Source organism: Argentina anserina, chromosome 2 (assembly GCF_933775445.1).
Source record: "Argentina anserina chromosome 2, drPotAnse1.1, whole genome shotgun sequence".
NCBI classification, from domain to species: domain Eukaryota; kingdom Viridiplantae; phylum Streptophyta; class Magnoliopsida; order Rosales; family Rosaceae; genus Argentina; species Argentina anserina.
In genome coordinates, this window is record NC_065873.1 from 10,595,410 (window position 1) to 10,615,139 (window position 19,730).

At 37.1% G+C, this 19,730-nt stretch overlaps 1 non-coding gene across 1 annotated transcript; it reads right to left on the reverse strand.

Annotated features, from left to right (window-relative positions):
- Positions 1 to 682: 682 nt before the first annotated feature.
- LOC126785555 (small nucleolar RNA R71) lies at positions 683 to 789 on the reverse strand. The gene has a single exon (XR_007671085.1). It is a non-coding gene; the product is annotated as a small nucleolar RNA R71 (small nucleolar RNA).
- Between the last annotated feature and the right edge of the window lie 18,941 nt (positions 790 to 19,730).

The window sequence follows — 19,730 nt, forward strand, 5'->3', positions numbered from 1 at the left end:
CGTGTGTGTGACTAAGGGAAGGCACGAATTTTATGTATCCATTATGTATTCTTCATGGCTAACTCGTTACCTTTCATATAAACAGGTACTATGCATGTCCGAATTTTCTAAGAAGACACAAGAGCTCAAGGATCGAATTCAAGCACTTAGAGATTTAAACAACTCTTTCATAAGTAGACCTTTGAATTTTGAAACATCTCCAAGCAATTCAATCTTAAACTCTTCACCTAGATCAGAAGAAGAGGAAGATCTGTCTTTTCCATTCGTCTTCAAGTCAGACTTAGACACAATTGCGGACCGTGACATAATTCCTGTTGGTGCTCCAATGGCACTAAAGAATGCATTCATTCCCACCACCCCGGAATCACCTTCATGCATTGCTTTCACTCCACCTGATGAAGCTAACTTCTCCATTCCTGTTCAATTGCTTGGGCAGCTGCCTAAATACTCTGGCTCATCAATGGAAGACCCTAATGTTCACCTTAGGGAGTTCTTGGACATTTGCAAGCTCCAATCGATTCATCATCTTTCTCAAGAAGGCTTGAGGTTGCTTTTGTTCCCATTTACCCTTAAGGATGATGCTAAACGTTGGTTGTATTCTTTGCCTGCAGGAATCATCACTACATGGGACGAAATGACTAGGAGGTTCTTGAAGCAATTCTTCCCTGCTCAACTCACGAAAAGACTTAGGAGGGAGATTCAGAACTTCACTCAAAAAGATGGTGATTCACTCTATGAGGCTTGGGAAGAATTTCAGGAACTACAAAGGAAGTGTCCTCACCATGGTATTTCGTTGGATGACTTAGTGCAATTCTTCTATGAAGGACTCGACACCACCAATAAGAGCATGGTGGACTCGGCATGTGGCTGCACATTCATGAACAAAACCGGTCAAGAAGCTTACACCTTGATCGATGACTTGGCTGACAACAATCGCCAATTTAGTTCCAAGGAGAAGAGAGGAAGCAAGAGCCGTGGGGTGTATGATGTTGATGCAAGGAATCAGATGGCGACTTTAGAAAGGAAGCTTGACGTGCTAGTCAAGGCATTCAATGGTTCGAGCATCAACCCTCAAGCATGCGGCATTTGTTCTTTCAAGGATCACACTACTGACAATTGTCCAAATGGTGCAATGACTGAAGAAGAGTTGAACTTTATGGGGCAACAAAGGCCTAGGTACGATCCATACTCGAACACATACAACCCTGGACTTAGAGATCATCCAAATTTTCGTTGGAGCAACAATGCTCAACCATCCAATACTCAAGGTCAAGGACCTCGTCCTTCAGGTTTGTTTGTGAGGCCTCAGGTACCTCAAGGTTCTGCTCCCTTTAACTCTAATGTTCATGGTTCGAATAATGCATCTTCACCTAATTATGATGAACTTTTGAAGTCTCTTGCTCAAGGGCAACAAAATCTAAACACTGCTACTCAAGCTTTGGTTACAGGTCAACAAGCTCATTCTAAGGATATAACCGAGCTTAAGAAGCAGATGGGACAAGTGATCGATTTCATGGGCAAGATCCATGAAGGAGGGAAGTTGCCGAGCCAAACTGAGCCTAATCCAAATGTAAAGGCCATGGTGACACGAAGTGGGAGGACCTTGGATGCTCCAATGCAGCAACACAAGAAGGCTGTGCCTTCTAAAGGTAAGGAGGCCGAGAATTACAATGCCAAAGACTTAGAGAAGGACCCTGCCTCCTCTAAAGCCAATGATGCCGTGCCTCCACCAAAAGAAGATCGTGCTTTGCATGACAAAGGTAAGAATCCTAACTCTAGTGGTTTGGTTTCAACTAATGATCTTCCTCGTGTCCCCTTCCCTAGTAGATTCGCAAAGCAAAAGAAGGATGACTCTGATCAAGCCATGCTCGACATTTTCAAGAAGGTGGAAGTGAACATGCCTCTTATTGAATGCATACAACAAAACCCTAAGTATGCTAAGTTTTTGAAAGAATTGTGCACCAATAAGAGGATGACTCGAGAGAAGGAGGTTGTTACAATGAGTGAGACGGTTTCTGCCGTGCTCCAAAGGAAGCTACCACCAAAGCTTAAGGATCCAGGGAGTTTTTCTATCCCTTGTACAATCGGAAACATGACATTTGAAAAGATAATGTTAGACTTAGGTGCATCTATTAATGTAATGCCGCACTATATCTATGAGAACCTAGGTCTAGGTGATTTGAAACGTGATAATGTTGTGATTCGATTGGCTGATTGTTCCAACAAAGTCCCTTTGGGCTATGTTGAAGATGTTCTTGTGCAGGTTTCGAGCTTGATCTTTCCTGCCGACTTCTATGTCATTGACATGGAACCAACGGAGGCAGATGACAAGGAGGTTCCTATCTTGTTAGGCCGCCCCTTCATGAGGACTGCAAGAACAAAAATCGATGTGTTTAGTGGATCACTCACCTTTGAGTTCGATGGTGAAGTGATTAGCTTCAACATCTTTGAAGCTATGAGGTATCCTCTTTCGGAGTTAAGTGATTGTTTTTCAGTTGACATACTTGATTCCCTTGCAGATAACTATCTAGATACCTTGACAACTGACGAGTTGGCACTCACCATTGCCCAAGGGGCCGGATTCACAAGTGATAGCTCGAACATTTCGGTGCTAGAAGCTAAAGATGCCGTGCCATCTTTCATTCATGAAACCGTGACCTCCCTTGAGGTTGCACGTGAGGTAAGTTTTGTCTCTCCTAGTCCAATTCTCTTAACTACTAACAAGAATCTTCCTTCTGTGGTGCAAGCTCCAAAGCTTGATCTTAAGGTTCTTCCGGACCACTTGAAGTATGCGTTTTTAGGAGAAGAGGATACATTGCCCGTGATCATTTCATCTGCACTAAATGAGGAGCAAGAAGAGAGATTGATTGAAGTGTTGAAGAGACACAAGACGGCAATAGGATGGACCTTAGCCGACATCAAGGGGATCAGCCCTACCATGTGTGTGCATCGAATATTGCTAGAAGATGGTGCCAAACCAACCAAGGAAGGTCAGAGACGCCTTCACCCACCAATGATGCAAGTTGTAAAGGATGAGATCACTAAGTTGCACGACTGTGGCGTGATCTACCCCATCTCGGATAGTAGGTGGATCTCTCCCATCCAAGTTGTGCCAAAGAAGTCAGGCATCACGGTGGTGAAGAACAAGGACAACGAGTTGGTGCCTCAAAGGACAGTGACCGGTCATAGAGTATGTATTGACTATAGGAAGCTCAATGCGACAACAAGGAAGGATCATATGCCATTGCCATTCATTGATCAAATGCTTGAGAGGTTAGCTGGTCACTCTTTCTATTGTTTCCTTGATGGATATAGTGGATACAACCAAATAAGTGTTGCGGAAGAAGATCAAGAGAAGACTACATTCACATGCCCTTTTGGTACGTTTGCTTATCGTCGCATGCCTTTTGGTTTATGCAACGCCCCAGGTACGTTTCAACGTTGTATGTATCACATTTTCTCTGAGTATATTGGTTCAAAAATTGAAGTTTTCATGGATGATTTTTCTGTCTATGGTGAAGATTTCGAAACTTGCCTTGAAAATGTTGAACTAGTGCTTAAACGTTGTGAAGAAACTAACTTGGTTTTGAATTGGGAAAAATGTCACTTTATGGTCACGCAAGGTATTGTCTTAGGTCATATTGTTTCATCTAGAGGAATTGAGGTTGATAAGTCTAAAATAGATCTTGTGCGTCACTTACCCCTCCCCACGAGTGTGAGGGATGTTCGATCGTTTCTTGGACATGCAGGTTTCTATCGTAGGTTTATCAAGGACTTTTCCAAGATTGCGAGACCAATGAGTTCATTACTTCAAAAGGACGTCCCATTTCACTTTGATGATGATTGCAAGCATGCATTTGAGACTTTGAAGAAGCTCTTAACTTCAGCACCGATCATGGCACCGCCGGATTGGTCCTTGCCCTTTGAGTTGATGTGTGATGCCTCCGACTATGCAGTTGGAGCCGTGCTAGGGCAGAGGAAGGACAAGCAGCCCTACGCCATCTATTATGCCTCACGAACACTCAATGATGCTCAACAAAACTACACCACAACTGAAAAAGAACTTCTTGCCGTGATCTTTGCTCTCGATAAGTTTCGTTCTTACTTACTTCAATCTAAAGTTATTGTTTACACTGACCATGCAGCTTTGAAGTATTTAATGACAAAGAAGGATGCCAAACCGAGATTGATTCGATGGATTCTTCTACTCCAAGAGTTTGATCTCGAGATCAAGGACAAGAAGGGAAGTGACAATGTTGTGGCGGATCATTTGAGTCGTTTGGTAAGAGATGCCGAGCCCTTGGCCATCCAAGAGAGCTTTCCGGACGAGCAACTCTTTCGAGTTGAGGTAAGTGAGCCATGGTATGCAGATATTGTCAATTATCTTGTTTCTAAGCAATTTCCTGATACATTATCGCATGCACAAAAGAATAGACTCAAGGCATTAGCTAAGTATTATGTTTGGGATGAACCATACTTGTGGAAACATTGTGTTGATCAAATCATTAGGAGGTGTGTCCCTGAACATGAACATCAATCTATACTTACGTTTTGCCATTCTGAATCTTGTGGAGGACATTTTGGTTCACGTAGGACTGCTCTTAAGGTGTTAGAATGTGGTTTCTTTTGGCCTACGATTTTTAAAGATGCATATCATTTTTGCATGACTTGTGATAGATGCCAACGCATGGGAAACGTAGGATCTAGAGATCAAATGCCTATGACACCGATTATATATGTCGAAATTTTTGATTGTTGGGGTATTGATTTCATGGGACCTTTTCCTAGTTCTAATGGTTTCTTATACATACTCGTTTGTGTTGACTATGTTTCGAAATGGGTGGAAGCAAAGGCCACCCGGACTAATGATTCTCGAGTTGTTGCAGATTTCCTTCGTTCTAGCATTTTCTCTAGGTTTGGTATGCCGAGAGTTATCATTAGTGATGGAGGAGCTCACTTTTGCAACCGGACCATTGAGGCGTTGTTGAAGAAGTATGGAATCAAGCATAAGATTGCTACGCCTTATCACCCCCAAACAAGTGGACAAGTGGAGCTATCTAATCGTGAGATCAAGAGAATTTTGGAGAAATCTGTTGGACCATCACGCAAGGATTGGTCTCAACGATTGGATGATGCTCTTTGGGCCTATAGGACGGCATACAAGACTCCCCTAGGCATGTCACCATTTCGACTAGTCTATGGCAAGGCGTGCCATCTTCCCGTGGAGCTTGAACATCGTGCATGGTGGGCTGTGAAGAATTTTAACATGGACATTGATGAGGCCGGATTACATAGGAAGTTGCAATTGCATGAGCTTGAAGAGATTAGGAATGAGGCCTATGATTCGGCAATGGTTTACAAGGAGAAGACTAAGACATTCCATGACCGCATGATTAGGAAGAAACAATTTGTCGTTGGACAGAAAGTTCTTTTGTTTAATTCTCGACTTAGATTGTTTCCGGGCAAGCTCCGTTCTAGGTGGCTTGGACCGTTTGTTATTACTAATATTTTTCCTTCTGGTGCTATTCAGATCAAAAGCATGGTGCATGGAAAGGAATTCACGGTCAATGGACATCGCTTGAAGCCGTACTATGACAATTTCGTGGAACACAATGTGGAGGAGACGTCTCTCCTTGATCCTACGGCAAGCAAGTGATGATTTGAAGATAGTCTAGGCTATAGACTCTAAACTTAAGCCAATGAAGGAGCCATCAACGAGTGTTTGCATTTTCTTATCCCTTAACTCTTTCTAATTTTCGTTGCTTATCATATTGTACATTGAGGGCAATGTAAGTTTTAAGTGTGGGGTGGGGTATACATCATTCGTTGAATTCTATTGTTTGATGCTTATGTGTTTCAATTCTATGTTTTGATTTTCGAAATCTTAGTGTCATTTTAGTCCTGTTTTTCGATTTTTATGTTGTTTAGTTGTTTTGTTTTTGTTTTGAGTCCTAGGTATGCCTTTAACTGTCTAGGATGAGTTGATCTTTGAATTTATGGTGGATAGATGATCATGATATTGGAATGAACTTCATTGTTATTTGATGGTTAATCGATGTGTAGATTTTGTACGAACATGTAGTAGATGAGGATTTTGAAACTTAGGTACAGAATGAGCATGTTCTTTACTTGTTTGAATTCATGTAACCTATGTGAGATTCGAGCCATATATATGTGCCTTTCTTTGGAGAGTTTATTCTATCGTTTCTTGGCTTTATAACCTCATTACATCTAGTTTGATCAATTCATATGCCATAGAATTGCAATGAACTAGAGAATGCTAGAACTTACTTTGTGAAACTTTCGAAGCTTTATGTCATAATATACTCTGATTTTGAAAAGGATTGTTGGATCTTTTTAGGATTTCCACCACTTAAGCCAAAAAGCCGTATTCCCTATTTGAGCCCTGCTTGGGACACCTTAGTTTTAACCCTTTTGAGCCTACGTTAAGCCTTTTCTTTCATTACCAACATGTTATATCCTTGCTTAGTATAGTTATATCTCTACCTTGTCTTTGAGGCTTGGCAGAGCCGATTCTGGATGTAATATGGAGTGATGATTTGATTCAAGTGTGGGGTTATGCTATTGTATGTATGTTATGCCGTGAAAAGAGTATGAAAAAGAAAAAAAATGAATGATGCCGTGAGAAAAAGAAGAGAAAAAGATATATACACGGCAAGAAAAGAAAAATATGAAAGAAAGTATGATGAAAGATCTCGGCATACATACTTGTTTTTGGTGAATTTGGAGTTGTGATGTATTTGTTGAAGGCTCAATAGTGTTATACTTAGCCTTTGTTCGTTTTCACAATATTTAAAGTGAAGAATGGGTCCAACATGATGATATTTGGCCCTTGTTTTATGGAGTATGGCGACATAAGGTAGATGTTTTGCTCTGCTAAGTCTTGAGGATGAACCTTGTGATTCCTTTTACCTTGAAAATATATCAATGCCGAGCCTAGCCTACCCTCTTCTAAAGATCCGCATGATTCTTAAAATGAGTAGTCCTTGAATTGTGGAGTTTGTTTCATGAGTAAGCATATGGTTTGGGTTCATTTGTGCATATGGTTGGTATCTTTCATGAGGTTTTCGATTTTCACTATGCTTATAACTCTTGTGTGTGAAAAAGCTTTTAAGCATATGCCATGTTCTTGAGAGAAAAGATTTGGAGTGCATATCCTATGAGAGTTGAATTTGAACTCGTTTTGAACATGTTGAGCTTAATTACACCTTTGTTTCTGCCATGTCTTACTTGTTAAACGAAATCTCATGTTCATTAACCATTGAATTCATCTTATCTATTTCGATTGAATGCTATTCTTGATGCTATGAGTTTGAAGATCTCTGAGACAAAATGTTGAAGGCATTAGAATGTTGTGTCGTTAGCTTTAGTGTTTTGATTTCGTATTATGTCTTGATTTTCGTTTTTAGTGTTTGCTAAGGGACTAGCAAAGTCTAAGTGTGGGGTTGTTGATAGGAACACAAAGTGTGACGTTCTTAATGTTTATATGCCCTATTCTTATGCTTTGCTACTTCTTATTTAGTTGTTTTAGGTTCATATTTGTCATATGTATGTTCTAGGTAGAGCTATTTCGAATTTAGATGATTTGATGATGAAATTGTGCTAAGTGTTAGAACTCCTGATTGAGCTAGGATTCCTTACTCGACTAGGACTCTACTTTCCTATTTTCATTCTTTCCTATTCCTTAATCGACGATTTCTTTTCAGGAAAGACAATTCATATTTGGAAAGAAAGGAGAGTTGCCGAGTTGCATTCCTAGTTGAACAAGGAAATCATATTCGAGTTGAAGAAGGAGAAGAGGAGGCCGGCCTAGCTACTCCTAGTTGGACCAAGAGATTGCCGTGCAGCCTTAAAGAGATCTCCCTATTGGACTTGGTTTCCTACATCAAGTTGGATATGGAGCACATAAATCAAATCCATAACAAAGAGGATTTCAGTTTCCCAATTGGATTCTATTTCCTTTAGGCACGCAAGAAGGCTTCCTACACCTCTATATATAGAGGCCGGCCTCTCCATTCAGAAACATCATCAACCCTACACAAAAACACAGCCATAAGCTCTGCCGAATTCATCCTTCACCATTCCAAGAAATCCTAAAACCGATTCCATCATTCCCCACCTATCAATAGCCTTCAAACACGCTTGTGAAGAAGGTTTCATCCATAGAAGTCTCGGCTACACTTGTGGATTGCTTGATTTATAAAGTGTAACCATGATTCACTCTTGTTTAATTTCGGTTTTGGTTTTATTCTTGTTCATGGATGAAGTTGCGATTTGGTTAGTGTAGTCTTGTATCAATTTTGTCTATGAAATAGCTACTTGATTCAATTTATATAGAGGATTCGAAAATATGTTTTTGGTTTTATGAAATTCGGTTTTGGTTTCTGCCGAACCTTGTGCTTGAACAATTTCGATATCTATGTGTTATGGCTATGCTTGTAGCATGATATTTAGGTTGTTGGATTAAAGACTTATGCTAAGAACATGTTTATTCTTGTTTATGTGATTTTCGAATTGCATGGTTGTTGGTTAAGTAAGTGACATACTTGATGAATTCAATGTGCATGGCTTTGGAATTACATGATTAAGATGAACATGTTAGAATTTCGATTATGGCTGCTTGGTTGTGATTGAATGTGTTAAGTGTCTATGTGTTTAGGTTACTGCTTAGAACCCTAAATGCATGATCCATCCTTGGTTGTTGATTGCATAGTCTCGGCATGATGCTATAAGAAAGACATAGAGCTTGTTTCGATTTCCTTTGTGTGAGTTGTTTTGGTGATTGTTTATGTGTTGGTTGGTTGATCACATGTACATATTAGTTTAGGTTTTATTTACTGTTTTTATGATTCAATCCAAAATCTATATCAAACCTTAAACCCTTTATGAATTCGTGTAAGTATTGTGATCCTAAGCCCTGGCTGGATCCCCGGTTTGTGAACGATACCCTCTTGCTTTATACTACTATGATGTGTTCAGGGTTAAATATTGATGTCGAGTAATCGAGCATTCATCAAGGGTATCGTTCACAAACCGGGGATCCAGCCAGGGCTTAGGATCATAACACTTACACGAATTCATAAAGGTTTTAAGGTTTGATATAGGTTTTGGATTGAATCATAAAAACAGTAAATAAAACCTAAACTAATATATACATGTGATCAACCAACCAACACATAAACAATCACCAAAACAAATCATATAAAGAACAAAGACCATCGAATTCCCTTCTCATTCATGTTCATGCCGTAGGTATCAAGGATCCAAGCTAAGTTCGATCATGCATCAAGTTCCTACTTGGTTCCTAATACATGGATACATTCGAGCTTAACTACTTGTCTTGCTACGAAATCTAACATACCAATTCATCATGCAATTACTTATCACATAGAGAAATCAACATGTTTTAAGTACCTATCCACTGCCGAACTTAGGATCAAAAATCGGTGAAAAACCAAAACACAATTAATCCACTACTTGTATCATAATCGTACTAACTTTGAATGATTAACATATGCAACATCAACTACTTGTCTCAATTACACATGCAATATAAGAACAAATCGAAAATTGATCAAGAACATGGAACAAGAACTCACGGCATCAAAACAGAAATCCTTGAATGAGAATTCGAAATCTTTTAATTCATACACAATTCGAAAGAACAACTATCTCATAGACAAGATTAAATTGAACTTTAGCAAAACAAAAACAGAAATCATCCAAGAACAAGAAAACATAAAACCGAAATAAGACATGAAGATTATAGAGTTACACTTTGAAATAATCCTACGGGGTTTATTCCAAGCAAACAAAGATCCTAGGCTACTTGCTTCGAATCCAAAGGGTGGAGAAGGATGAATTTCGGTTTTAGGATTTCTTGGAGGATGGAAGAGTATTTCGGCAGAGCTATGGCTGTTGCTTTGTGTGTAGGGCTGATGATGTTGCTGAATGGAGAGGCCGGCCTCTATATATAGAGGTGTAGGAAGCCTTCTTGCCGTGCCATAAGGAGATAGAATCCAATTGGGAAACTGAAATCCTCTTTGTTATGGATTTGATTTATGCACTCCATATCCAACTTGATGTAGGAAACCAAGTCCAATAGGGAGATCACCAATAGGCTGCACGGCAATCTCTTGGTCCAACTAGGAATAGCTGGGCCGGCCTCCTCTTCTCCTTCTTCAACTCGAATATGATTTCCTTGTTCAACTAGGAATGCAACTCGGCAACTCTCCTTTCTTTCCAAATATGATTTGTCTTTCCTGAAAAGAAATCGTCGATTAAGAAATAGGAAAGAATGAAAATAGGAAAGTAGAGTCCTAGTCGAGTAAGGAATCCTAGTTCAATCAGGAGTTCTAACACTTAGCACAATTTCATCATCAAATCATCTCAATTCGAAATAGCTCTACCTATAGCATACATATATCAAATATGAACCTAAAACAACTAAATAGGAAGTAACAAAGCATAAGAATAGGGCATATATATATTAAGAACGTCACACTTTGTGCTCCTATCAGTATCTTTACATCGTTTGCGTATCTTTACGATTCCAATTGTATATCTTTTCATTTCTCGTTTGAGTATCTTTCTGTAAGGCTTTCTGATGCGAGTTTCTATTGTATTTGAGAGTTTTGCAAGTGTGGGAGTGTGTTTCTTTCAAACTGAGTATCTTTACATCGTTTGCGTATCTTTACTATTCCAATTGTGTATCTTTTCATTTCTCGTTTGAGTATCTTTCGGTAAGGCTTTCTGATGCGAGTTTCTATTGTATTTGAGAGTTTTGCAAGTGTGGGAGTGTGTTTCTTTCAAACTGAGTATATTTACATCGTTTGCGTATCTTTACTATTCCAATTGTGTATCTTTACATCGTTTGCGTATCTTTACTATTCCAATTCTGTATCTTTTCATTTCTCGTTTGAGTATCTTTCTGTAAGGCTTCTGATGCGAGTTTCTATTGTATTTGAGAGTTTTGCACGTGTGGGATTGTGTTTCTTTCAAACTGAGTATCTTTACATCATTTGCGTATCTTTACGATTCCAATTGTGTATCTTTTTATTTCTCGTTTGAGTATCTTTCTGTAAGGCTTTCTGATGCGAGTTTCTATTGGATTTGAGAGTTTTGCAAGTGTGGGAGTGTGTTTCTTTCAAACTGAGTATCTTTACATCGTTTGCGTATCTTTACTATTCCAATTGTGTATCTTTACATCGTTTGCGTATCTTTACTATTCCAATTGTGTATCTTTTCATTTCTCGTTTGAGTATCTTTCTGTAAGGTTTCTGATGCGAGTTTCTATTGTATTTGAGAGTTTTGCAAGTGTGGGAGTGTGTTTCTTTCAAACTGAGTATCTTTACATCGTTTGCGTATCTATACTATTCCAATTGTGTATCTTTACATCGTTTGCGTATCTTTACTATTCCAATTTTGTATCTTTTCATTTCTCGTTTGAGTATCTTTTCATTTCTCGTTTGAGTATCTTTCTGTAAGGCTTCTGATGGGAGTTTCTATTGAATTTGAGAGTTTTGCAAGTGTGGGAGTGTGTTTCTTTCAAACTGAGTATCTTTACATAGTTTTCGTATCTTTACTATTCCAATTGTGTATCTTTACATCGTTTGCGTATCTTTACTATTCCAATTGTGTATCTTTTCATTTCTCGTTTCAGTATCTTTCTGTAAGGCTTTCTGATGCGAGTTTCTATTGAATTTGAGAGTTTTGCAAGTGTGGGAGTGTGTTTCTTTCAAACTGAGTATCTTTACATCGTTTGCGTATCTTTACTATTCCAATTGTGTATCTTTACATTGTTTGCGTATCATTACTATTCCAATTTTGTATCTTTTCATTTCTCGTTTGAGTATCTTTTCATTTCTCGTTTGAGTATCTTTCTGTAAGGCTTCTGATGGGAGTTTCTATTGAATTTGAGAGTTTTGCAAGTGTGGGAGTGTGTTTCTTTCAAACTGAGTATCTTTACATAGTTTTCGTATCTTTACTATTCCAATTGTGTATCTTTACATCGTTTGCGTATCTTTACTATTCCAATTGTGTATCTTTTCATTTCTCGTTTGAGTATCTTTTTGTAAGGCTTTCTGATGCGAGTTGCTATTGAATTTGAGAGTTTTGCAAGTGTGGGAGTGTGTTTCTTTCCAACAGAGTATCTTTACATCGTTTGCGTATCTTTAATATTCCAATTGTGTATCTTTTTATTTCTCGTTTGAGTATCTTTCTGTCAATCTTCTGATGCGAGTTTCTATTGAATTTGAGAGTTTTGCAAGTGTGGGAGTGTGTTTCTTTCAAACTGAGTATCTTTACATCGTTTGCGTATCTTTACTATTCCAATTGTGTATCTTTACATCGTTTCCGTATCTTTACTATTCCAATTGTGTATCTTTTCATTTCTCGTTTGAGTATCTTTCTGTAAGGCTTTCTGATGCGAGTTTCTATTGTATTTGAGAGTTTTGCAAGTGTGGGAGTGTGTTTCTTTCAAACTGAGTATCTTTACATCGTTTGCGTATCTTTACTATTCCAATTGTGTATCTTTTCATTTCTCGTTTGACTATCTTTCTGTAAGGCTTTCTCATGCGAATTTATATTGAATTTGAGAGTTTTGCAAGTGTGGGAGTGTGTTTCTTTCAAACTGAGTATCTTTACATCGTTTACGTATCTTTACTATTCCAATTGTGTATCTTTTCATTTCTCGTTTGAGTATCTTTCTGTAAGGCTTCTGATGCGAGTTTCTATTGTATTTGAGAGTTTTGCAAGTGTGGGAGTGTGTTTCTTTCAAACTGAGTATCTTTACATCGTTTGCGTATCTTTACTATTCCAATTGTGTATCTTTTCATTTCTCGTTTGAGTATCTTTCTGTAAGGCTTTCTGATGCGAGTTTCTATTGTATTTGAGAGTTTTGCAAGTGTGGGAGTGTGTTTCTTTCAAACTGAGTATCTTTACATCGTTTGCGTATCTTTACTATTCCAATTGTGTATTTTTTCATTTCTCGTTTGAGTATCTTTCTATAAGGCTTCTGATGCGAGTTTCTATTGTATTTGAGAGTTTTGCAAGTGTGGGAGTGTGTTTCTTTCAAACTGAGTATCTTTACATCGTTTGCGTATCTTTACTATTCCAATTGTGTATCTTTTCATTTCTCGTTTGAGTATCTTTCTGTAAGGCTTTCTGATGCGAGTTTCTATTGTTTTTGAGAGTTTTGCAAGTGTGGGAGTGTGTTTCTTTCAAACTGAGTATCTTTACATCGTTTGCGTATCTTTACTATTCCAATTGTGTATCTTTTCATTTCTCGTTTGAGTATCTTTCTGTAAGGCTTTCGGATGCGAGTTTCTATTGAATTTGAGAGTTTTGCAAGTGTGGGAGTGTGTTTCTTTCAAACTGAGTATCTTTACATAGTTTTCGTATCTTTACTATTCCAATTGTGTATCTTTACATCGTTTGCGTATCTTTACTATTCCAATTGTGTATCTTTTCATTTCTCGTTTGAGTATCTTTCTGTAAGGCTTCTGATGCGAGTTTCTATTGTATTTGAGAGTTTTGCAAGTGTGGGAGTGTGTTTCTTTCAAACTGAGTATCTTTACATCGTTTGCGTATCTTTACTATTCCAATTGTGTATCTTTACATCGTTTGCGTATCTTTACTATTCCAATTGTGTATCTTTTCATTTCTCGTTTGAGTATCTTTCTGTAAGGCTTCTGATGCGAGTTTCTATTGTATTTGAGAGTTTTGCAAGTGTGGGAGTGTGTTTCTTTCAAACTGAGTATCTTTACATAGTTTTCGTATCTTTACTATTCCAATTCTGTATCTTTACATCGTTTGCGTATCTTTACTATTCCAATTGTGTATCTTTTCATTTCTCGTTTGAGTATCTTTCTGTAAGGCTTTCTGATGCGAGTTTCTATTGTATTTGAGAGTTTTGCAAGTGTGGGAGTGTGTTTCTTTCAAACTGAGTATCTTTACATCGTTTGCGTATCTTTACTATTCCAATTGTGTATCTTTTCATTTCTCGTTTGAGTATCTTTCTGTAAGGCTTTCGGATGCGAGTTTCTATTGAATTTGAGAGTTTTGCAAGTGTGGGAGTGTGTTTCTTTCAAACTGAGTATCTTTACATAGTTTTCGTATCTTTACTATTCCAATTGTGTATCTTTACATCGTTTGCGTATCTTTACTATTCCAATTGTGTATCTTTTCATTTCTCGTTTGAGTATCTTTCTGTAAGGCTTCTGATGCGAGTTTCTATTGTATTTGAGAGTTTTGCAAGTGTGGGAGTGTGTTTCTTTCAAACTGAGTATCTTTACATCGTTTGCGTATCTTTACTATTCCAATTGTGTATTTTTTCATTTCTCGTTTGAGTATCTTTCTATAAGGCTTCTGATGCGAGTTTCTATTGTATTTGAGAGTTTTGCAAGTGTGGGAGTGTGTTTCTTTCAAACTGAGTATCTTTACATCGTTTGCGTATCTTTACTATTCCAATTGTGTATCTTTTCATTTCTCGTTTGAGTATCTTTCTGTAAGGCTTTCTGATGCGAGTTTCTATTGTTTTTGAGAGTTTTGCAAGTGTGGGAGTGTGTTTCTTTCAAACTGAGTATCTTTACATCGTTTGCGTATCTTTACTATTCCAATTGTGTATCTTTTCATTTCTCGTTTGAGTATCTTTCTGTAAGGCTTTCGGATGCGAGTTTCTATTGAATTTGAGAGTTTTGCAAGTGTGGGAGTGTGTTTCTTTCAAACTGAGTATCTTTACATAGTTTTCGTATCTTTACTATTCCAATTGTGTATCTTTACATCGTTTGCGTATCTTTACTATTCCAATTGTGTATCTTTTCATTTCTCGTTTGAGTATCTTTCTGTAAGGCTTCTGATGCGAGTTTCTATTGTATTTGAGAGTTTTGCAAGTGTGGGAGTGTGTTTCTTTCAAACTGAGTATCTTTACATCGTTTGCGTATCTTTACTATTCCAATTGTGTATCTTTACATCGTTTGCGTATCTTTACTATTCCAATTGTGTATCTTTTCATTTCTCGTTTGAGTATCTTTCTGTAAGGCTTCTGATGCGAGTTTCTATTGTATTTGAGAGTTTTGCAAGTGTGGGAGTGTGTTTCTTTCAAACTGAGTATCTTTACATAGTTTTCGTATCTTTACTATTCCAATTCTGTATCTTTACATCGTTTGCGTATCTTTACTATTCCAATTGTGTATCTTTTCATTTCTCGTTTGAGTATCTTTCTGTAAGGCTTTCTGATGCGAGTTTCTATTGTATTTGAGAGTTTTGCAAGTGTGGGAGTGTGTTTCTTTCAAACTGAGTATCTTTACATCGTTTGCGTATCTTTACTATTCCAATTGTGTATCTTTTCATTTCTCGTTTGAGTATCTTTCTGTAAGGCTTTCGGATGCGAGTTTCTATTGAATTTGAGAGTTTTGCAAGTGTGGGAGTGTGTTTCTTTCAAACTGAGTATCTTTACATAGTTTTCGTATCTTTACTATTCCAATTGTGTATCTTTACATCGTTTGCGTATCTTTACTATTCCAATTGTGTATCTTTTCATTTCTCGTTTGAGTATCTTTCTGTAAGGCTTCTGATGCGAGTTTCTATTGTATTTGAGAGTTTTGCAAGTGTGGGAGTGTGTTTCTTTCAAACTGAGTATCTTTACATCGTTTGCGTATCTTTACTATTCCAATTGTGTATTTTTTCATTTCTCGTTTGAGTATCTTTCTATAAGGCTTCTGATGCGAGTTTCTATTGTATTTGAGAGTTTTGCAAGTGTGGGAGTGTGTTTCTTTCAAACTGAGTATCTTTACATCGTTTGCGTATCTTTACTATTCCAATTGTGTATCTTTTCATTTCTCGTTTGAGTATCTTTCTGTAAGGCTTTCTGATGCGAGTTTCTATTGTTTTTGAGAGTTTTGCAAGTGTGGGAGTGTGTTTCTTTCAAACTGAGTATCTTTACATCGTTTGCGTATCTTTACTATTCCAATTGTGTATCTTTTCATTTCTCGTTTGAGTATCTTTCTGTAAGGCTTTCGGATGCGAGTTTCTATTGAATTTGAGAGTTTTGCAAGTGTGGGAGTGTGTTTCTTTCAAACTGAGTATCTTTACATAGTTTTCGTATCTTTACTATTCCAATTGTGTATCTTTACATCGTTTGCGTATCTTTACTATTCCAATTGTGTATCTTTTCATTTCTCGTTTGAGTATCTTTCTGTAAGGCTTCTGATGCGAGTTTCTATTGTATTTGAGAGTTTTGCAAGTGTGGGAGTGTGTTTCTTTCAAACTGAGTATCTTTACATCGTTTGCGTATCTTTACTATTCCAATTGTGTATCTTTACATCGTTTGCGTATCTTTACTATTCCAATTGTGTATCTTTTCATTTCTCGTTTGAGTATCTTTCTGTAAGGCTTCTGATGCGAGTTTCTATTGTATTTGAGAGTTTTGCAAGTGTGGGAGTGTGTTTCTTTCAAACTGAGTATCTTTACATAGTTTTCGTATCTTTACTATTCCAATTCTGTATCTTTACATCGTTTGCGTATCTTTACTATTCCAATTGTGTATCTTTTCATTTCTCGTTTGAGTATCTTTCTGTAAGGCTTTCTGATGCGAGTTTCTATTGTATTTGAGAGTTTTGCAAGTGTGGGAGTGTGTTTCTTTCAAACTGAGTATCTTTACATCGTTTGCGTATCTTTACTATTCCAATTGTGTATCTTTTCATTTCTCGTTTGAGTATCTTTCTGTAAGGCTTTCGGATGCGAGTTTCTATTGAATTTGAGAGTTTTGCAAGTGTGGGAGTGTGTTTCTTTCAAACTGAGTATCTTTACATAGTTTTCGTATCTTTACTATTCCAATTGTGTATCTTTACATCGTTTGCGTATCTTTACTATTCCAATTGTGTATCTTTTCATTTCTCGTTTGAGTATCTTTCTGTAAGGCTTTCTGATGCGAGTTTCTATTGTATTTGAGAGTTTTGCAAGTGTGGGAGTGTGTTTCTTTCAAACTGAGTATCTTTACATCGTTTGCGTATCTTTACTATTCCAATTGTGTATTTTTTCATTTCTCGTTTGAGTATCTTTCTATAAGGCTTCTGATGCGAGTTTCTATTGTATTTGAGAGTTTTGCAAGTGTGGGAGTGTGTTTCTTTCAAACTGAGTATCTTTACATCGTTTGCGTATCTTTACTATTCCAATTGTGTATCTTTTCATTTCTCGTTTGAGTATCTTTCTGTAAGGCTTTCTGATGCGAGTTTCTATTGTTTTTGAGAGTTTTGCAAGTGTGGGAGTGTGTTTCTTTCAAACTGAGTATCTTTACATCGTTTGCGTATCTTTACTATTCCAATTGTGTATCTTTTCATTTCTCGTTTGAGTATCTTTCTGTAAGGCTTTCTGATGCGAGTTTCTATTGAATTTGAGAGTTTTGCAAGTGTGGGAGTGTGTTTCTTTCAAACTGAGTATCTTTACATAGTTTTCGTATCTTTACTATTCCAATTGTGTATCTTTACATCGTTTGCGTATCTTTACTATTCCAATTGTGTATCTTTTCATTTCTCGTTTGAGTATCTTTCTGTAAGGCTTCTGATGCGAGTTTCTATTGTATTTGAGAGTTTTGCAAGTGTGGGAGTGTGTTTCTTTCAAACTGAGTATCTTTACATCGTTTGCGTATCTTTACTATTCCAATTGTGTATCTTTACATCGTTTGCGTATCTTTACTATTCCAATTGTGTATCTTTTCATTTCTCGTTTGAGTATCTTTCTGTAAGGCTTCTGATGCGAGTTTCTATTGTATTTGAGAGTTTTGCAAGTGTGGGAGTGTGTTTCTTTCAAACTGAGTATCTTTACATAGTTTTCGTATCTTTACTATTCCAATTCTGTATCTTTACATCGTTTGCGTATCTTTACTATTCCAATTGTGTATCTTTTCATTTCTCGTTTGAGTATCTTTCTGTAAGGCTTTCTGATGCGAGTTTCTATTGTATTTGAGAGTTTTGCAAGTGTGGGAGTGTGTTTCTTTCAAACTGAGTATCTTTACATCGTTTGCGTATCTTTACTATTCCAATTGTGTATCTTTTCATCTCTCGTTTGAGTATCTTTCTGTAAGGCTTTCGGATGCGAGTTTCTATTGAATTTGAGAGTTTTGCAAGTGTGGGAGTGTGTTTCTTTCAAACTGAGTATCTTTACATAGTTTTCGTATCTTTACTATTCCAATTGTGTATCTTTACATCGTTTGCGTATCTTTACTATTCCAATTGTGTATCTTTTCATTTCTCGTTTGAGTATCTTTCTGTAAGGCTTCTGATGCGAGTTTCTATTGTATTTGAGAGTTTTGCAAGTGTGGGAGTGTGTTTCTTTCAAACTGAGTATCTTTACATCGTTTGCGTATCTTTACTATTCCAATTGTGTATCTTTACATTGTTTGCGTATCATTACTATTCCAATTGTGTATCTTTTCATTTCTCGTTTGAGTATCTTTCTGTCAGTCTTCTGATGCGAGTTTCTATTGAATTTGAGAGTTTTGCAAGTGTGGGAGTGTGTTTCTTTCAAACTGAGTATCTTTACATCGTTTGCGTATCTTTACTATTCCGATTGTGTATCTTTACATCGTTTTCGTATCTTTACTATTCCAATTGTGTATCTTTTCATTTCTCGTTTGAGTATCTTTCTGTAAGGCTTTCTGCTGCGAGTTTCTATTGTATTTGAGAGTTTTGCAAGTGTGGGAGTGTGTTTCTTTCAAACTGAGTATCTTTACATCGTTTCCGTATCTTTACTATTCCAATTGTGTATCTTTTCATTTCTCATTTGAGTATCTTTCTGTAAGGCTTCTGATGCGAGTTTCTATTATATTTGAGAGTTTTGCAAGTGTGGGAGTGTGTTTCTTTCAAACTGAGTATCTTTACATCGTTTGCGTATCTTTACGATTCCAATTGTGTATCTTTTCATTTCTCGTTTGAGTATCTTTCTGTAAGGCTTTCTGATGCGAGTTTCTATTGAATTTGAGAGTTTTGCAAGTGTGGGAGTGTGTTTCTTTCAAACTGAGTATCTTTACATCGTTTGCGTATCTTTACTATTCCAATTGTGTATCTTTACATCGTTTGCGTATCTTTACTATTCCAATTGTGTATCTTTTCATTTCTCGTTTGAGTATCTTTCTGTAAGGCTTTCTGATGCGAGTTTCTATTGTATTTGAGAGTTTTGCAAGTGTGGGAGTGTGTTTCTTTCAAACTGAGTATCTATGCGTGTTGCTATTGAATTTGAGAGTTTTGCAAGTGTGGGAGTGTGTTTCTTTCAAACAGAGTATCTTTACATCGTTTGCGTATCTTTAATATTCCAATTGTGTACCTTTACATCGTTTGCGTATCTTTACTATTCCAATTGTGTATCTTTTCATTTCTCGTTTGAGTATCTTTCTGTAAGGCTTCTGATGCGAGTTTCTATTGTATTTGAATGTTTTGCAAGTGTGGGAGTGTGTTTCTTTCAAACTGAGTATCTTTACATCGTTTGCGTATCTTTACTATTCCAATTGTGTATCTTTACATAGTTTGCGTATCTTTACTATTCCAATTGTGTATCTTTTCATTTCTCGTTTGAGTATCTTTCTGTAAGGCTTCTGATGCGAGTTTCTATTGTATTTGAGAGTTTTGCAAGTGTGGGAGTGTGTTTCTTTCAAACTGAGTATCTTTACATCGTTTGCGTATCTTTACTTTTCCAATTGTGTATCTTTTCATTTC